At 44.6% G+C, this 20357-nt stretch overlaps 1 long non-coding RNA gene across 1 annotated transcript; it reads left to right on the forward strand.

Annotated features, from left to right (window-relative positions):
- Positions 1-9333: 9333 nt before the first annotated feature.
- Positions 9334-20171, forward strand: LOC122692450. The gene is made up of 3 exons (XR_006340660.1): positions 9334-9418; positions 10833-10925; positions 20105-20171. It is a non-coding gene; the product is annotated as an uncharacterized LOC122692450 (long non-coding RNA).
- The last annotated feature ends 186 nt before the right edge of the window (positions 20172-20357 follow it).

Here is a 20357-nt window from a genome sequence, read left to right on the forward strand (position 1 = left end):
GTCAAACACCTCTGTAGTCACCAAGGTGAAAATGTTCAGGGAATAATTCAAAGTAAGACAGAAGTTTGCTCTAAGTTTTCAATAATTATGTCACTTGCTTTTTAAGCATAAAAGAAGGATAGTTCATGAAAATCTAAGGTATTTTCAACATCAACATAGAGATATCATGCATATTATCTGACAGGCTTGAAGTAAGGACACCTTCTCTTCTAGCTGATGTAAGTATAGAAAACTCTGGAAAAGTCATATTAATATAATTAATGTCCATCCATGTTTACTAAATTAGCCTCCATTTTGTAAACCATATAAATCACATTCTCAGATCATTTCATCAGAGAAACAGGAAAGTTTTTAGAAGCTTGTAATGTGTATTTTATTTATTTTTTTTTGTGTGTGTGTAATGAAGTTTTATTAAAGTATAAAGGAGATAGAGAAAGCTTCTGACATAGACATCAGAAGGGGGCAAAAGAGTACCCCCGTAATGTGTATTTTAATCAAGGATTAAACAACAATTGGAAAAGGTTTTATTCCATCTGTGTAAAATTAATGTACCTTAATTAATAAAAGTGAATGGTTTTTCAGTGTTACAATTGATGTGGAATGAATGAAGTGTTAACGCACCACCAGCATTAACCTCTCCCACCTATTTAAGCTTGCAGGAAAGGTAACGTAATGATAAACTATTTGTAGCACGGGGGATGGCATCTGTAGAAACTAGTTCCTTACTGCCATTAAACCTCTCATAACTTCATATATTTCCCACCATTTCTATGTTGTATCTCCTCTCCGATTTTTATCTACTTGGACATCGTGGTGGTTCTAGTAAGAAGGATCATACAGAGTACTGTTGAGAGCTCCCCTGAACTGCTCCATGCTGTTGCTGCCTCAGTGTCTGTCTGCGGAGCAGGCAGCCTGCAGGTCCTTGAACTCACACCAGCCAGTCCTGTGAGCACCTGCACTAGATGACCCCTTCCTTGGGACCAGCAGTCTTGCTGAACCCCAGGGTCTACTGCACAGGCCCCCCTTCAGTGTTACCCTCAGACCTCACCAGAATCCTGCTCGTCTTTGTTTGATTGGACCCCTCCACACTCAGCCTGTGGGACCCACAGCACTTCACCCAGGGTCAGGTCTGAACCCCAAGTACTGGAATTTTCTCTGCCTGGTTCTAGCCTTGACCTTCCTCAGGGGCCCTCAAGGCTTGCTGTGAATTCTCTGAGGACCTAGAGTCATAAGCTCACCTGCTGCAATTGTCCTTTGTTCTTCTGTTCACTAAAGCTTTTCAGGGGCTCATTTAAGCAAATGTAAGTTTAACAAAGTCACAAAAAGAATAATCGAAAGCCATGATGGGAAAATTCTGAGCCAAGATTTACAAAATCTTACCCTGTATCATTCTTAGCACATGTGTCTTGTAAGGCTTAAAGGAACTGTTTTCTCATGGCTTTGGCATATTTTGAATGCAATATATAAATATCTGAAGATATATACATAATATAATTTTATAACACAATGAATACAAGATATAAATATCTGAAGGTATACATGTTAGCAGTGAGAAAACCAAGAAGGAATATGTGAGTTTATGTGTATTCTTTCTCATTTAACTTAGAGAATTTAGAAATGCTAGATCAAAACTCGTTTCAGAATTGCAGATGATTTACTAAAAACTGTAAAACTTGTCAATTTGTCGATTAATCCGTTTTGTCTACTTTTCATGGAATTCATTTCCTTAAATGTCAGGAGGTTATGTTTTTTAAGGAACTTCCACGCTGTCCTCCCTTGTGACTGCACCAGCTTACATTCCCTGCAGCCATGTAGGAGGTTCCCTGATCTCCAAGCCCCTTCAGCGTTTATGATATTATTAGTGGGCTTTTTGCTCATTATTATTCTGACTGGCATGTGGCGATACATCTCTGTAGCTTCGTTCTGCGTTTCTTATCGTTTAGCGCTGGTGAGCATCTTTCTTTTGCCTCCTGCCCATTGAAAAGATTAAGCTGCCCGCCCAGCCTCAGCAGCTGTGGGACACATGCTTAGTCTCCCCACAGCACGTGGAGTATTCCTGCACCAGGGATGAAGCCTTTGTCCCCTGCAGTGTGAGATGGATTCTCCACCACCGGTGACCAGTATGTTTAGCTTTTTTTTCCTTTTGAGACATATATATATTTATTTATTTATTTACTGGAATATAATTGGTTTACAATATTGTGCTAGTTTGTGCTGTATGACATCGTCAATCAGCAGTAAGTATACATAAATCTCCCTCTTGGCCCTCCCTCCCGTGGTCTCCGTTTCGCCCCTCTCCTCAGCACAGAGCACCAAGCTGAGCTCCCTGTGGTAAACAGCAGCTTCCCACCAGCTACCTATTTTCACTCAGTTCAGTTCAGTTGCTCAGTCGTGTCTGACTCTTTGCGACCCCATGGAGTGCTGCACGCCAGGTCTCCCTGTCCATCACCAACTCCTGGAGCTTGCTCAAACTCATGTCCATTGAGTCAGTGATGCCATCCAACCACCTCATCCTCTGTCGTCCCCTTCTCCTCCCCCTTTCAATCTTTCCCAGCGTCAGGGGCTCTTCAAATGAGTCACTTCTTCACATCAGATGGCCAACGTATTGAAGTTTCAGCTTCAACATCAGTCCTTCCAAAGAATATCAGGAGTGATTTCCTCTAGGATGGACTGGTTGGGTCTCCCTGCAGTCCAAGGGACTCTCAAGAGTCTTCTACAACTTTTTACCCATGGTGGTGTATATACGTCAATGGTACCCTTTCAATTGGTCCCCCTCTTCTTCTCTTGCTGTGTCCACGTCTGATCTCTATATTTGTGCAAATATTGTCTTAACAGATATGTATGGAATTTCAAAAATGGTATTGATGAACTTATTTACTGAGCAGGAATATAGGCGCAGAGGTAGTTCTTAAGCTTTTGCATGTTAAGCTTTCAAGGCATAAAATACATTGACAATCATTCCATGCATTTGACGGTTGTAGCCATGTGTTCTGGGAAACAAACTGACTCAGAAGGACAATGCAGATAGTGGAGTGCAGTTTATTACATGGGCGGGGCCAAGGCAGAGTCTCCTCTTAGCCAAGGACCCCAAACAGTTTTTGTGAAAACTTTATATACCCTAAGTGTACTTGCTCAAACCCACCTACCCAAATTCCTTGAAACTAGTCTGGACAAGGTAAAAGAGAGATTCCATCAAAGTTAACCCATGATTCTTGTGCCACAGGACTCAATAAACAGTGGATATTTATCAATAGGCCTGTGGTCATATCCCAATAAACAGAATAGAATTTACCACTTTGTTGTGTTACAGAGATAATTAACATATTCTTTTTGGCAACAGAGTCCTAGTACAATTCCTGAGGCTCTTTTATGGGGGGCCGGGGTGGGGTCTGATTTTCCATTGGTATGCCATTTCCATATACACCGGGGCGCAAAGTTCAGAGTCCACTGGGAGGGTGACCATGTGTGTAGCCTAATGCTCGCAGCCTGGCCTAAGACGGAGTCCAGCTCTGTTTGTTTCCTCCTTCATTACTAAGTGAAAGAAGCCCATTTGAAAATGCTACAAAAAGTAGGATTTTTACAATATGACATTTTGGTGTAGGTAAATGTTCTTATGTGTGCTCAGTTGTGTCTGAGTATTTGTGATCCCAGGGGCTGTAGCCTGCCAGGCTCACCTATCTTCATTGATTTCCCAGGAAAGGATACTGGAGTGGCTTGCCATCTCTTCCTCCAGGGGATCTTCCTGACCCAAGGATTGAACCCGTATCACGTGGATGTCCTGTATCGGCAGGCAGATTCCTTACCGCTCAGTCACCTGGGAATCTAGTAAGAAATATAGAAGAGATTAAAAAGGTCCATGATTACTGTGGGTTTCAAAGGAGGGACTATGAATATCCTAAGTCTAGAGAACTTTCATTAACACAAATGAAATAATTTGTGTTAAACTGTCATGATGGACACATGTTATTAAACATTTATCTAGAGGTATGGAGTGCACATTCCTAAAAGAGGAACCCAGGGGTAAACTAGAGAGTTTATCTATTTACTGCCCATGTAGATTCATCAGTGGTAACAAATGCTCACTCTGGTGGGGAAAGCTAAGTAGGGAGATTGTCCACATGTGGGAACAACAGGTATATGGGAAATGTCTATACTTTATTCTCAATTCTGCTGTGAAACTAAATCTTCTACAAAGTTGGTACTGGTGAATGCAGACTGAATATTTTTTAGAATATATAATATGAGAAAGATGTATATGCTTCTATCTTTAATTTTTCCTTGGTCATTATACTTTAAAGATGTGGGAAAATAGAGCTCTCTAAATGGAGCAGACAACAAACTGAAGCAGTTGATTCATAAAACCTAGAAAAACACACACAGGAAGTAGAGCAACAACATTCTCAGGTGTTAATTCATGTGTGATGTAACTTATGACAACACAGATCATTACTTCCTTGGCTGGTCATCAGATAGCATTTAGGGCATCGTTTTCAGAGGCATTTGGCTCCGCCCATACGCACTGTGAACCTAGCGTGTCCTGCTCAGCTCAGCTCAGTTCAGTTGCTCAGTCGCCCCGGACTGAAACACGCCAGGCCTCCTGCTGCTCCTGGTTTCTTTTCCAAGAAAGCGGGGATGGAAATGCCTCCAGGCTCCTGGTCTCTGAAGTTGGAGGTGCCACGCCTGCAGAGAGGTGGTCACAAAGCAAATCATTGTGTGAAAACCCGTGTCCCCAGGCTGCAGAGGGGGGTGAGAAAATCTAAGGACAGGGGAGATCTTTGGGAAGAATTCTGCAAGTAAAGCCTGGCAGGAACCCAAGACCCCCAGGTGATTCCCACCACTCACTCACCTCTCCCCTCCCAGCCCCCAAGGGTAGGGGCAGACTGTGGACCACCACACCCACTCTAGAAAGAGCCCCTCCCCAGGGAATCAGGTTGATCTTCTTTGTTTCTAGAAGTTCCCTCCCTAAACCCTCCCTTCCTGAGGTCTCAGGTGTGAGGTTTCCCCTCAGGGCTCTGAATGCGGGTCTTCCTCTGGCATTTTTTTCACAACCCTCAAGGCTGGGTCAGGTAGCCCAGAAGCAGGGTCCACTGTCTCTCGTGAACTGTTCTCTGTAACTCGAAAAGGAAGGAGAAGAACTAGCCCGGATGATCTGCAAATAGTGTAGAGCACCAGGATGTGATTAGCATTATCAGGTTAGTCTTGATTCCCCACTACAGATTGGGAACACAGAAAGTCGAAAAGGAGCTCAGAAAAGGGTGAGGGAAACAGGAAAACCTTTTCTTCTGTTTCCCTGCAGCAGTTGCAGGTTAAACAGCTGCATGGATGCCTTTGAAGGTATTTTCTCAAGATGCAGATGTGAGTTTGCGACGTAACATCCCCAGAGAAGACGCAGAGTAGGAGGAAGAAGAGGAGGAAATGGCAGCTTCTCAGGTATGTGTCCTGTCATAAGTCTGGGGCTGTGTCTGCTTTCTTCCTGAAATGCCTGGACTGAGAACCTGCAAACCTTTAGTTCTCTGCTTCTAACTTTTCTGCCTGGGTGTTTGTTATCAACTTCTTTATTTTTTCCTTTTCTTCTTATCATAGTGAAGCCTGGCTCTTTAGACCACTTCTCCCTTGTGTCCCAGAATCTTGTCTCCCTTGTCTGTATCCTGGCTCTCCACGGAGCATGATGAATCCTCAGCATGAATTAGCAACTTTCAACTGGTGAATATATTCCCTTTGTGAGAGAGAAACACAGAGAGGCACTGGTGTTCGAGATTCCCATTGGGATGTGGTTCGGTGTTGGGATCTTAGGGAACTAGGGGAAATGCCATGATGAGTTTACATGGGGATGCAATTTCAGCTCTTTAGGAGTTAGAAAATGCCCTTATATATTGAATAAACTCAGTGATCCAGAATTTTTCATAAAATGCTCAGAAATAAAAAAAAAGTAGGAGATACTGTCCTCTGTAATGCTAAGAGTTAGTAGTTAAGCACATTGTTAGGTAGTTAGAATAGGGAAAAAGAGTCCAAAATGGCGGTGGCTAAAAGACCTGGAAGGGAAAGCCCGCGAAAAAAGAACAAAGGAAGGTCCTAGGACTGGAGTGAGAACCTCAGGTACAACAAACAATGTGCCGGCCTAGGCCCGATTTACATAAGACAAACCCAGGGGCAGAGAAACAAAAAAAGAGGAGCGAAAGCCCTCTTCCTTCTTCTCTCTCTCTCTCTCTCTCTCTCTCTCTCTCTCTCTCTCTCTCTCTCTCCCCCGCCCCTCGCGCGATGGGGCGATCTTCTCTTCGTGTCTTTGGATCGACATGTCCTCACAACTCGAAGATGGATTTTCCAGCTATTATCTAAATAAATAGAGCTGTAACACTGATTTACTTAAGAGCTATAACATGGTCTGTCCTCCAAGATCTCTGACTCACCAAGGGGCTTTAATGTCCGTCACTCCAAATTTTTGTTGTGACGAGACAAAGAACCGAGGAACAGACACTCTGCGTGACAACATTGTTAGGATACAAAACAGAGGAAGTATATGTGAAATGAATTTTGCATAAAACTGATTTTTTTTATGTTAGGTTCAAGTTATAATTTCCTTGTTTTTTCCGAAATGCCCAGGTTCTCATAGTACATCTTCCGTGTGATCCATTTACACCATGACAGATGATGTCCACTGGCTCTGGTGATTTCTCTGAGATTATCAGGCTATAGAGTTCATTTTTTTCCCCCTCTGTCTTTAGACAAGGCTGTGGAAAAATTGAATGAGGAACATGTGAAAATCCTCACAGTTAATGGAGAAACTCCACATCTTCTTGGTTTCTCTTTGCTTTGGAAAATGAACACTCACTATGTTGATGATAGATACTGGGTTTTGGGAGTGGGAGTTTTCATCACTCAAGCCCAAGTGTGATGTTTCCAGTACACTCCACGCTCATATCACAGATGAAGTCTTACTCTCATTTTTGCATTTTTTTAATCAAAATATTTGCAACAATCCTATTGGTGCTAATGTGTTTTCACCTGTGTTGAATTTCTAACATACAGCTTAACAAAATGATACAGTTTTTCAAGAAATTAAAGTTTCAGAACCAAGAGCTCTAATTTATCTTATACCATTGTATATGTTTGCACCCTAGTGTATTTAAAATATACAAAGAATATCATCCACAAATAGATGTATATATTTTAACCCATTAAAAATAATCTCAATTTTATTGATGTGAATATGAATGACTGAACTGAACTGAACATGAACTGATTTTATTGACATGAATATGAATGAACTCAGCTGAACTGAACTGAACTGAACATGAATCAGTTCAGTTCAGTCGCTCATTCGTGTCTGACTCTTTGCAACCCCATGAACTGCAGCACTCCAGGTCTCCCTGTCCATCACCAACTCCTGGAGTTTACCCAAACTCATGTCCATTGAGTCAGTGATGCCATCTAACCATCTCATCCTCTGTCGTCCCTTCTCCTCCTGCCTTCAATCTTTCCCAACATCAGGGTCTTTTCAAATGAGTCAGCTTTTCGCATCAGATGGCCAAAATATTGGAGTTTCAGCTTGAACATCAGTCCTTCCAATGAACATGCAGACTGATTTCCTTTAGGATGGACTGATTGCATCTCCTTGCAGTCCAAGGGACTCTCAAGAGTCTTCTCCAACACCATAGTTCAAAAGCATCAATTCTTCTGTGCTCAGCTTTCTTTATAGTCCAACTCTCACATCCATACATGACTACTGGAAAAACCATAGCCTTGACTAGACGGACCTTTGTGGACAGAGTAATGTTTCTGCTTTTTAATGTGCTGTCTAGGTTGGTCATAACTTTCCTTCCAAGGAGTAAGCGTCTTTTAATTTCGTGGCTGCAGTCAGCATCTGCAGTGATTTTGGAGCCCCCCAAAATAAGTCAGCCACTGTTTCCACTCTTTCCCCATCTATTTGCCATGAAGTGATGGGACCGGATGCCGTCATCTTAGTTTTGTGAATGTTAGCTTTTCCTTAACACTCTTAGTAAGTATACAGTCTCATTGTAATATATGTCTGTAAGCATGAAAATGTTAAAATTATTTTTTTTCTTGTTTTGGTACTCTCCCCAGTTATATAAAGTTCTTTTTAAAAAATACACGTGTTTATGTTTGGCTGAGTTGTGTCTTGGTCGTAGCCTGCAGAATCTTGGAGCCATGTGGGAGACTTTGTTGCAGCAGGCAAACTTTAGCTGTGGCGTGTGGCATCTAGTTCTCTAACAAGGGACTGAACCCAGCCCCCTGACTTGGGAGCTCAGACTACCAGGGAAGACCCTAGAAAAACTCCTATACTCTTTCTTTAGTGTTGTCTCTGTGTATTTGTGTTTAACCAGTTAAATTTTAGTTCACATAAACTGAAGCAAATTCAAGATCTGTCATTTAATGAATGTTTGTCAAAATATTTGCAAAACGGTGGAATAACAATGTTGTTGACTTTGTATTATTTATGTGATGCATTCAAGACCCTGTAAAAACTTTTAGAAAGACATATATTATATAGTAAATAGTTCAAATGATTATTGCTGCTATGGGTACTATTCTGTCAGACCTATCCATTTTGTAAAACACTTAAAATTCAAAGTTAAGTATCAATTCTTACCTTAGTGGTCTACCTCTTTGCTATTCAGAACGTTCATTCATGTATCAGAATTTTCAATATTACTAGTTAAAATAAGCTTGTTAAAAATGTGGCACATTGGCCCCACTCCAGAATTCTTAGATCAGAGCATGCTTTTAAAAAATATTTCCTGTTTCCTTGATAGGGGGCTTCTCTGGTGGCTCAGATGGTGAAGAATCTGCCTGCAATGTGGGAGACCCGGGTCCAATCCCTTGGTGGGGAAGATTCCCCTGGAGAAGGAAATGGCAACTCACTCCAGTATTCTTGCCTGAAAAATCCCATGGACAGAGAAGCCTGGCATGCTAACAGTCCATGGGGTCGGAAAGAATCAGACATGACTGAGTGACTAACATGCTTTCCTTGATAGACAGTTTATTCTGTGTCACACGAGTACAACTCTCAAAAATAGATAGGTCAGTGTTGATGTGATTCTTTTATAATTTCTCTTCCAGATCAGAATAGTTTCTATAGTGGTCTGTGGATCATGTCTCATTCTCTTTTCCTGGGGTTATAAATACTGTGGAAAATACAGCACTATAAAAATTATATTCTTGTGTAACACGAGACATTCTCCTAAATCAGAACCATTTCTCTTGCTGGTTTCATCTTGGGTCACATTAGGAAGTCTTCCCAGGTCCACGTGGCTCATGTCCTTTATATTTCAGGGGCTGCTGACATTCCAGGATGTGACCATAGATTTCACGCAAGAGGAGTGGGAATGCCTGGACGTCGGTCAGCGGGAATTGTACAGGGACGTGATGTTAGAGAACTACGGGAATCTGGCCTGCTTGGGTGAGGATCACTTGCTTCCAGAATCCCTTATGTATCCTCAGGGTTTTGGTTCATTCATTTTAGAATGTCTCCTGGAATTTTCTGCTTTGTCCAGTAGAGGTTAAGATCCCTACTTTCCAGGGAATAACCTTCTTTCTTGATGTAACCTGCCTCCTTGTTGTTCAGTCGCTAAGTCATGTCCAACTCTTTGCGATCCCGTGGAATGCAGCAAGCCAGGCTTCCCTAGCCTTCTTTAACTCTCAGAGTTTGCTCAAATTCATATCCACTGAGTCTATAATGCTATGCAACCGTCTCATCTTCTGCCACTCCCTTCTCCTGCCCTCAATCTTTCCCAGCATCAGGGTCTTTTCCAATGAATTGGCTCTTCGCATCACGTGGCCAAAGTATCGGAGCTTCAGCATCAGTCCTTCCAATGAATACTCAGGGTTGATTTCTTTAGGATTGACTGGTGTGATCTCCTTGCTGACCAAGGGACTCTCAAGAGTCTTCTCCAGCACCACAGTTCGAAGGCATCAATTCTTTGGTGTTCAGCCTACTTTATGTTCCAAATATCACATCCACACATGATTATTGAAAAAACCATAGCTTTGACCTTTGTTGGCAAAGTGATGTCTCTGCTTTTTAATATGCTGTCTTTGTCATAGCTTTTCTTCCAAAGGGCAAGCATCTTTTAATTTCATGGCTGCAGTCACCATCTGCAGTAATTTTGGAGCCCATGCCCACATCTCAAAACTAAATCTGTCACTGTTTCCACTTTTCCCCTATCTATCTGCCATGAAGTGATGAGACTGGATGCCATGATCTTAGTTTTCTGAATGTTGAGTTTTAAGCCAGCTTTTTCACTCTCCTCTTTCACCCCCATCAAGAGCCTTTTTAGTTCCTCTTCAATTTCTGCCATTAGAGTGATATCATCTGTCTATCTGAGGTTGTTGATATCTCTCCTGGTAATCTTGATTCCAGGTTGTGATTCATCCAGCCCAGCATTTCGCATGATGTACTCTGCATAGAAATTAAATAAGCAGGGTGACCATGTACAGCCTTGATGTACTTCTTTCCCATTCTGCCACCAGTCAACTCTTCCATCTGTGATTCTAACTGTTGTTTCTTGACCTGCATATACTTCATTCTAGGTTCATGGTAATTCTGTAAGTTCTGTGGTATCAAATAGTGCCACTCTCCTCGTAAAACCGGAATTCCACTACCTGCTTTTGCCTTCGTAGTACTTGAGCATAATATCAGAATCTGATTTTGATGCATTTGTCTTTTAAAGATGCTTCCAATAAACTACTTGGTGAAATCATTTTTTTAATGCTATTTTAACTTTCTACCTTGTCTTCTCTCTCACCTGAACACATATTGAATTGGAAATTGATGACTATCTCAGAAAACACATATTCCTTTTTCTGATGAACAGGTCTTGTGGTCTCTAAGCCAGACCTGGTCACGTTTCTGGAGCAAATGAAGGATCCCTGGGATGTAAGGAGAATGGAGACAGCCATACACCCAGGTATGTGTCTATGGATGAAGCAGATAAGTCAGGTGAGAGGGACAAGCACTGGGGAGGAAGTCATACTTTGTCGTGTGGTTTGAGAAGATCTGCTTCAGTGGAGATGATTTTGGATTAGCCTAGGTTTATTTCTGTCACTGTCATAGAGCGTCATCTCCTGACCCATTCCTGATTCTTTTTATCATTTGTGTATTTTTTCTCCAGTGATTAATTTTCACATTCGCAGTTAGAACCAAAATACTTGTCTTGGCCTGGAACAACCTGCATGACCTGATGACTCGTCCATTTTGGGGAGGTTTTAGAAAATCTGTGCAGATTTCTGAGTAACTATATTAAGCCCTTTTAAAAGTGCTGATTCTGTCTCTAGTCAGAAGTGTGTGGGTGGAGCTGTGAAAAAATTGCCAAACGTGTAAGAATACTGGGGACAGATGTTTTTTGTTTTCTACCATATAATTTACAGCCCACTGGAAACTACACATATGACCTTAAAAATTTCGTAATCAAATTCTTTCTTCACTGCATTGTTATAGCCACGCTTTCCGGGAAACAAACTCAGAAGGACAATGCAGATAGTGGAGTGCAGTTTATTACACCGGCGGGCCCAAGGGAGAGTCTCCTCTTACCCAAGGGCCCCGACCAGCATTTGTGAAAATCTTTTATGCCCCATGTGTATGTGTGGAAACCCACCACCCCAATCCCTTGATGCTTACAAAGGAAGGGTTAATACAATCCAATCACAATAACCCCATCATTCGCATGTTATGTGTTCAAACAGTTAATCATCAATATGCCCATGGTTACATTCCAACCAGTTAATAACCGATAAGCCTGTGCTCACATTCTGATAGATAGTGTCTGGAGGCAGGGGTGATTAGTGTCTGTTTTCTCTTAGGTGATGAGTAACCTGGATATGATCTTCAAGGTTCCCCTGTCTGGAGGGGGTCTTATCTTTCCACAGGCACTAAGCAGAGAGTTCAGAGTCCACTGGAGAGGTGGCCGAGCACGATCAGCACAGACAGGCCTGAGATGGAGCCCAGGCCCTATGAATTCCTTCTTCATTCCCCCCTCTTGATGCTTTTCTTAACTCATATTATGAGCATCATTCATAGGGATATATTGCACCCTGGCTCTCCAACTGCCAATTAGGGAGAATGACATCAACCTTTGGGTTACAAAGTTCATAATACATTGTAAAATTCAGGGTCCGCAAAGCAGAACTATCAAGGCAACTATAACAGTGGTAAATATAGTTTTCTACCAATCGCTCTTCACCCAAGATAGGACCAAAACCCAAAAAGAAATGTTCTCATTTGACATTGCTTTTACCTGGTTTTTCATGTCATCTAAAGTAGTCGATATATTGTCAGATAAGTCAGGAATGTATACACAATATTCAACCTTAATTATAGCACAGGTCCCTCCTTGAGCAGCTGTGAGTATGTCCAAAGCCATTTTATTATGAATTACTGCTTTTCTCATTTAGATTTGCTCTTCATTTAAGGCTTGGATGGCTTCTGTTCTATCTAGGAGGGCCTGTTTGTGAAATTAGTCAAGGCCTCTACTTTAATCATAATATATTTGTTGTCCCTACAGAGGGTACGAAAAAGGCAGCAATATACTCATACCATTGAAACACAGATCGTGTCCACCTAGCATGTAAATAAGGTAGATTTACTGGGGCTTGTTGTGGGTTAGGCTTTTGTTACACTGGCATTTTTATCAAATGTAACCACATGACCCGAGTCTATTGACTGTAGGTCTTACACCAAGAGAGAAAGGAGAGGTTATGATTGACGAGAGAGGAAAGTCTCTTTGTCATCCCAGAAAAGAGCAGAGTGGTTTAAAATCTGCTTGGCGGAGCAGTGACACCCACCAAGGAAGTCCATCCTTCACAGACAGAGGCATAGTCTTACATACCCAGAAGTTGTAGGTGTTGTGGAAGTCCGTGTAGGAATGTGCCCTTGAGGTGTAAATGTTGTCCTGAGTTGAGACAGAAGTTAAATTCAAAATCACGTTGATGAGGCCAAGCAGCAGGAGTTGATTGTGCGGCTTCATCCTGAAGGGGCTCGTCCAGGATCTTCTTTTCCTTCTTCTTAAGGATGGTCTTAGTCTCTCGAGGGTCAGTGGGGTCCCTCTGTGCAGTCCACTCAGGGTTTTCTGGGTCTGCGTGGTATGCTCTCTTCACCCTCGTGTGATGGATCAAGGGACAATACCTGCAACTTTAACTGCAGTAGGGGTAGTTAGAATAACATAAGGGCCCTTTCACCAAGGGGCTAGCAAATCATGTTTCCAATCTTTGACCCATACTTGGTCACCAAGTGTAAACTCATGAATCTGTTCCCCAAGGGGTAACGGCACCCTTTCTTGTACAAACTTAGTTACCCGATTTATTACCTTACCCAGTTCCATCTGCTGTGAAATCCTATGCCCCCTTACCTGAGGCAAATTTGTTGACACCTGTTTTATTATGGGAGGAGGCCTCCCATACACAATTTCGTATGGAGAATAGCCTTGGGACTGTGGGGTCATCCTGAGTCTGAGCAGAGCCGTCGGAAGCAAGTCCATCCAGGAGCAGTCAGTCTCTATGATCCACTTGGAGAGTCTCTTTAAGTGTCCGGTTGGCTCATTCCACCATCTCAGAACTCTGGGTCTATATGCAGTGTGCAGTTTCCATTTGATGTTTAAATTTTGCTTACTTGTAATAAATCAGCTACAAAAGCTGGGCCATTGCCTCATCCAATGCTGGTAGGAAATCCAAATCTGGGAACTATTTCCCTAAGCAGGCACCGGGCTACTTCTGATGTTCTTTCAGTCCAGGTAGGAAAAGCTTTTGCCCATCTCGGGAACGTACATACCATGGCCAGCAGATAATGGTAGTGTTGGTGAGGTTTCATTTCAGTGAAATCCACTCCCAGGTGTTCAAGGGGCAGTGTGCCTTTCATCTGAATACCCGGAGGATTTTGTCTGAATCCCCAAGAGGCAGCATTAACCTGGGAGCAGGCAGCATGGCCTAGGTGGATCGCCTGGTGTGTCTGGCTTACCAGACTGTGTGTCAGCTCCTCCAGTACCAATAATTTGCCACTTGGCAATTCCCACCATCCCTTTTCAGTCTTGATGGCCCCTTCCGCTTTGGCTAACCTGATAGCCATTGTCCTTGTTTTATCAGGCTAGTGACATCAGTATATAGGACCAAATTAGGGTCTGGAACCTTGAGCCCTTCTTTAAAACAAACCCCAGATACCTTACCTCCTCTTTGTAGATCTGTGCCTTCTTCTTCGACACCGGGTAACCTGTTTCCATCAACAGCTGGAGCAGTGCTTTTGTCCCTTTCCAGCATTTTTCCTCGGTCTCGGCAGCCAGCAGCAGGTCATCCCTGTATTTTAGGAGCCAACATCCATACTCTTCCGGATGGAGTGAGTCCAGGTCAGAAGCCAAGGCTTCCTGAAAGATGGCTGGGAAGTTTTTAACCCGTTGTGGGGGAGTCCAGATGAGCTGTTGTTTGGTGCTCCCGACTGGATCTTCTCATTCAAAGGCAAAGATGGGCTGTGACGCTGGGGCGAGGCATATGCAGAAGAAGGCATCCTTGAGATCTAGGCAAGTGTAAATTTTAGTCCTCGGTGGGAGGAGGCTAAGTAAGGTATAGGGGTTTGGAACAGTGGGGTGTAAAGACACAATAGCCTGGTTGACTAGCCTGAGATCATGTACAGGCCTATAGTCCTGTCCTCCTTCCCTGTTGACTGGCAGGATTGGCGTATTCCAAGCCGACTGGCACTCTAGTAGAATGCCTGCTTGTTTCAATCTATTGATGTGGGGCAATATGCCGGTTCAGGCCTCCATCCATAGTAGGTACTGGCGCTCTCTAACCGGGATGGTGCCTGGTTTGAGTTCCATTATCACTGGGGCGTGATATTTAGCCAGCCTGGGGGGAGGGGGGATTGTCTTCCTCCCAGACCTCAGGGAACAATTGAGTTAGCTCCCTCATGCTCTTCTGGCCCACCCGGTTCTGCTTTCAGAGGCTCATGCAACCTCCACTCATCTTGGGTTGGTATTGAGAGAGAGGGCAAATAAGTCATAGAGTCCGTCCAGAAGGTGGGCCTCTCCTCAGGGGAGAAAGTCACTTGTGCTCCCAGTTTGGAGAGCAAGTCTCTTCCCAACAGGGGTACTAGGCACTCAGGAATGTAGAGGAATTCAGGAATCACTTGGTGCCCACCCCACCCCCCCCCCCACCCCCCCCCCCCCTCCGCATCTGGCATTTTCTGGGCTGGCAAAACGGTTTACTCATCTCTTCTCCCGATACCCCAGTTACAGCGGTAGTCTTTTTGGACAGAGGTGCCACAGGTTTTGTTACTACCGACAGTTCTGCTCCTGTATCCACCATGAAGTCAATGTTTTGGTTCCCCACTTTTACAGTTACCATGGGCTCTCAGGGACCTGATATCTCTGAGCCCTGGCAGCCCTAGTTAATTTCCAAGTCAGCAAGCCCCACAACTGTGGGAACTTCCTCTTTCTTCCTTGCCTTAGGGCATTCATTCTTCCAGTGGCCAAAAGCTCTGCACTGGGCACACTGGTTTGGCTGTAACGGGCCCAGGGCCTCCCTTGGGACCGGCTGAAGGACTGTCCTGTCCCTGGGGCAGATGAGGTTTTCTGGAGGGCCCGAGATAGACTTTCCCAGAGCAGCAGCTTGCACTGTAAGTCTCTTCTCTGTTCTCATTCCTTCCCTCCAGCTCTCTGGCAGAGCACGGTCTCTGCCTAATTCCAACATCTCCCTCCCCCTCCTGTCAGTACTCACCAGGACAGGCGGGTATAGCTTGGACGGTTCGGTTGGAGCCGGATCCTGGAAGTGTTGGCCAGAGGCTTCTGTCACCGGGATCGGAGCCTGCCCAAACGGCGGCTCTACGAACTCCGGGAAAGCTGGCGGAGGAGCAGCGGCTGTTGCAGAAACTTCACCTGGCCCTGGATCAGGCATTAAGGCGGCCTCCGGTCCTGGTGAAGCACTGGGAGGCAGGCGTTTCATTATCCAGCATGGGGGAGGGGTCAGGTCATCCCCGTCCAAATCCTGTAGAATTTCCTTTTTTATCATCAGTCAATTTTTGTGCCCTTCATATTTTTCCCTTTCCCTTCTGGATACAGAACCTTGTCTGAGTAGAAGGGTCTCAAGCTAACCCTCGCCATGAGTCAATAGATGGATATGGATCTAGGTGTCCTGGCTCTCCTGTGACTACTGTGTAGATTTCTTCCACTATTTTTAAGTTCTCGGTGTTCTCTGGTGGCCATCCTGCTCCCATAGGGGTCCATTTGACCTCACAGAGTATGTGGAGGCAGTTAGGCTTCATCTTCACCCCATAGTCTCCTCCTAATCCCTTCTTTAAAATTGTCACTCCAATACAGTTGCCTTAGATTCACTTTCCCCCATCTTGCTTACCTTCTCAGACCTTCTTATACTTTTCCTTTTCGTTCTGTCTACGAAGTTCTCAGTACCCTATGTACTTCTCATATTTCCACTCAGTGACACTTAAATTGCCATTCTGCCTCCTTCCTAATTGGGGTGAGAAGAGCCTTACCTGCCAGACCCCAGAGGGAGAAGGGGGATCGGCGTGTCTTCCCCTGCCGGTCAGCATAACTGAACCAGAACATCACATGGTCCAAGACTGTTTCTCCCTTAAAGTCCATTCTGCCTTGGTGGGCTTGATCAGGTGCGAATGAAAACACAGATGGGTTAAATATCCCATGACCCAGGGCATCTCCGGAAAAGCCAATTCATACTCACTTCTGTATCCCCCTCCTTCTAGCCTAACAATTCCGAGGGGGTCAAGAATTCAACAGCAGACAGGACACCTCCTGGGGGAGGGCAGAATACCAGCATACAAGGACCAGTTTCCTATCCTAAAAATGCCCTGGCGATCACTTGATAATAATTTTCCCCGAGACGGCGTGGACACACCTCCTAAATGACCATCACAAATTTCCTTCCTAAACCCTAGCACGCTCGTCAACCTGTGTACCAAGCAATCGCCGCCTGCCTATTCCAGGCTCCTGTGGGTCCCTGTTCCTTCTAGTCCCTCCCAGGGGTTGTCAGGCCCCCTCTTCCACCCTGCCGGGTGGGTTCCTCTTCACCTGATCGCTCAGTTCCCCTGCTGCAGTCCACTACCTGCTGACGTGAAAGGTCCGGGTGTTGAAAAGCAGGATCCTTCCAGAGGGGCAAGGCGCCTTCCCCCCCTCTAGGAGATTCAAGCTACAAAGCCTCGGGGTGGCCTCAAATGAGACCTGTCTCCTCAAAGTGAGAAGCCTCCCAGCCAATGCACCAAATGTTATAGCCACGCTTTCAGGGAAACAAACTCACTCAGAAGGACAATGCAGATAGTGGAGTGCAGTTTATTACACCGGTGGGCCCAAGGCAGAGTCTCCTCTTAGCCAAGGGCCCCAACCAGCATTTGTGAAAATCTTTTATACCCCATGTGTATGTGTGGAAACCCACCACCCCAATCCCTTGATGCTTACAAAGGAAGGGTAAATACAATCAAAATGACCCCATCATTCACGTGTTATATGTTCAAACAGTTAATAATCAATAAGCCCACGGTTACATTCCAACCAGTTAATAACCGATAAGCCTGTGCTTACATTCTGATAATAGTTTCCAGAGGCAGGGGTGATTAGTGTCTGTTTTCTCTTAGGTGATGAGTAACCTGGATATGATCTTCAAGGTTCCCCTGTCTGGAGGGGGTCTTATCTTTCCACAGGCACTAAGCAGAGAGTTCAGAGTCCACTGGAGAGGTGGCCGAGCACGACCAGCACAGACAGGCCTGAGTTGGAGTCCAGGCCCTATGAATTCCTTCTTCACATAAGACACCTCACTAAAATGAGAAAATGCAAATCTGAATTTTATGTTATAGCTTCTCTTTTTTTATATGAACTAACATTAAATGTGTTAAGTATGTTTGTCCCAATTCATTAATGCTAAAATGCTTTAATATATTTATTTAACTTACAGAGTTTTTAAAGAAATTATTGACGTGGGAGTTTAGAACATTTCCCACAGTGCTTTTTTCTGATTGTTCTTCACTATTAAGCTTATAGATTATATAGAGAAATCTTTAAGAAGAAATTTTTCTGTTCCAATAATGCTATTTTACAATGTTATGTGAGGTTTGCTATACAGAAAGAATAAGAGGTACATATACACATTTCCCTTCTTGAGGAGATTTCCTTCCCATCTAGGTCACCACAGAGCATTGAGTAGAGCTCCCTGTGTTCTCACCATATTTTTCAAGTCTCACTTCTTATTTGATTTGTTAAGAACTCTTACCTTATTAAATCTATCTTATTTGTTGTGAAACATCCCAGGAGTTACTCATTACACTGCTCAACTGCTCCTCGCTTCATTGTTCCTGTAGGTTTCTATCTTGACTTCTCTGCACCATACTCCTTTGTCATCTCATCTTGTCCAATGTTCTGTGTTTGTGGTCTCTGTTCTGCAGGCTGCAGATTCTAATTCCTCTTTCTCTGGTGTCTGCCCCTTGGTGGGTAAGCCAGTCCAGAGACTTGTGCCCTTATGCCCTTGAGAGGGGGTTGATTGTTACTATTGTGACCAGAGCCTTCCTGGATCTTGAGGGCTGCTTCGCCTTTCCTCTGTGGATATCACTGTCTGTGGCAGGGTCTGCTTCCTCATTGGTGGAGCAGAGGCCCCAGATCTGAAATGAGCTCTGCTCTGATCTGTGGTGCTTCTGATCTAGTGTGACTGGAGCACACCCACTGGGAGGGAAGACTCTGAGTGTTGCTCCTCTGGGGATGTTCTCCTTGGAGAGTGCTCTGCGTGTCATCTCTCACGCGCTGTGCGAGCTCTCGTGTGACCCTGTGTTGGCATTGATCTTGGCCCCACCTGAACCATGGATATGCTGGCACTTGACCCTGGTGTCTCTCAGATGTTGTTTTCACCAGGTCACCAGCAGAGATCCACTGGAGTCATATCCCAGGTGTACATTCATTGTGGAGCTGGACCCGCTGCGGTGCTTTGGGGGCAATGTAGACTGTGACCTGGCCCAAATGCCTCATGTGTGGGCCTACAGCGTCTACAGTTGCTAAAGCCAGACTGGTCTTGACTGCCAGAGACTCATTTCCATCCAGATGTTCTGTTGGGGCTGAGTTTACCAAGCCAGTTGTGGGGTGTAACACCATGGTTTGTACAGATGCAAGGAGAGATCTCAGCTTTTCTGGCTTAGTGGCAGGGCCTTGGGGCTCAGCTGTGGTTTCAGCACCACCTGTACATTGGGACCACCCACAGGCGTGTGTTCTGAATGCGCCCGTGGAGCCCATGAGTCTACCCTGGTGGGGAGGAGGCTGGGGAGGAATAAGCAGCTGTGGGGGTCGTGAGATCACCCACCTAGGTGGGAGCCATGCCTAGTGCCTGGAGAATCAGGAACAGGCAGAGGGGCAGAGAGGCTGAAAGGAGGTTCATCCCTTCAGGCATCACTCAACAGCACCGCTCTGCTTCTCTGGCGGTTCAGGCTTCCTCCACATGCATCCCATTTGCAGAGCTCCTCCCTCCCTCCCGTCCCCTCAGGATGTCTCCTCACGGCCAACCACAGTCGTCTGCGTGGTTCTGCTCTCTGAACCCCACGTTCCAGCACCCAGCCTTTGTCTGCAGTGAAGGACACCCTCTCAGGCTGGGTGGGCACGGCAGGTGTCGGTACCCTGCGTACAGGTCTCACTCTGTCCTGCGTGCTGGTTGCCGTGTTCTCTTCCCACAAAGAACGAGGCTCCCCTTGTGTCCCAACTGAGCTCCCCCCAGTGAGGGGCTTCCTTGGATGTGGAGACCTCTCCTCTCTTCAGATCCCCCCAGGGTTGTGCGTGTCCCATCCTGCTTCTTTTCCTCTTCCCTTTCCTCCATCTCTCTCTTGTCCTACCTGGCTCAGCAGGGATCTTTCTTGTCCTTTCAGGTGTCCAAGTTCCTCTGCCCGTGTTCCTCAGGGCTCTGTGAGAATTTTTCCACTTCAAGATGTATTCTTGATGCTTTTGTGGAGAGAGATGAATTCCACCTCTTCTGAATCCTCTGCCATCTTGACTCCTTCTATCTCGGTTTTCGGCTTAATCTAGCCAAGTGTATGCCAATTTTATGTAAATTGTAAACTCTATTCCCCAACAATAGTAAGTAGAATAACTTATTATTTGGTATCTTTCAGCTGTGTCTTCTCTCGACACCCAGGGTTTGAGGACCCAAAAGCCAGGCTTAGAAGATTTACTCCCAACAGCAAACCTAGGAATATATGAAAGCTTTCACCTTAGAAATTTACATTTAACCAAAGACTGCGAATCTATGAGGGCATATAAAGAGCGGAGAGCATGTTATGATGGACACAACCAAGTTGGTTCAGTTTCCCTTAAAGTAACTATTACCGCCAAAAGAAATCAAGGATGTAAATCAAATAAGGAAAA

This window comes from Cervus elaphus, chromosome 4, assembly GCF_910594005.1.
Source record: "Cervus elaphus chromosome 4, mCerEla1.1, whole genome shotgun sequence".
In the NCBI taxonomy this organism is placed as follows: Eukaryota; Metazoa; Chordata; class Mammalia; order Artiodactyla; family Cervidae; genus Cervus; species Cervus elaphus.